This window comes from Erythrolamprus reginae, chromosome 13 (assembly GCF_031021105.1).
Source record: "Erythrolamprus reginae isolate rEryReg1 chromosome 13, rEryReg1.hap1, whole genome shotgun sequence".
Taxonomy (NCBI): domain Eukaryota; kingdom Metazoa; phylum Chordata; class Lepidosauria; order Squamata; family Dipsadidae; genus Erythrolamprus; species Erythrolamprus reginae.
In genome coordinates this window covers 7609632-7610307 of record NC_091962.1, presented here as the reverse complement: position 1 = coordinate 7610307, position 676 = coordinate 7609632, and positions in this window count along the sequence as shown.

The following is a 676-nucleotide window of genomic DNA, read 5'->3' as shown; positions in this document are numbered from 1 at the left end:
GTTGCTTTTTGATTATATATACTTATGTATTATATTTGTGTATTGTATGAGGTCTCTTTTTTATTGTATGTTATATGTTTTTTAATGAAAAAATTTAATAAAAATTTATTTTAAAATAAAATTGTATGTAAAGGTATACCGTACACCCATTATACAGAAATAATAAAAAGTAATTAATCCCAATTACCTCATACTCAGCCTTTTATGATTCTTATATGCATTTATACAAGCATTTTAAGACATGCATATGTAGTACATAGAGGCGTTCGGTAATACGCACACCTATTAGGCGCTCTGAATGTAAACAACACCCAGGTGGTTTGAAGCTCAAGGAACTTGGAATCTCCGCCTCCAGACCCGGTGATGCGCCTCTCAACGATTAGTAGATCTATGCGCACTCGCAATACCGTTGACGTAGATCTATGCGCACTCGAAATGCCGTTAAAAACTAATTTGGACCCGGAGGGAGAAACGGCGGGATTTTAACTGCCTGAACCACCCCGTCACCATATCTCCCGCTCGCTAGCTTTTCCCTCACGGTCCCGTTCGGAGCGGGGGAGAAGCGGCCGCCGAGCTCGTGCAACACATGAGGGAAGGTGTGAGGGGATCTACGTCACTTCCGCCGCGCACCTGGCCTCGCGTCGTCATGGCGAGGCGTACGGCCGAGCACGCCGTT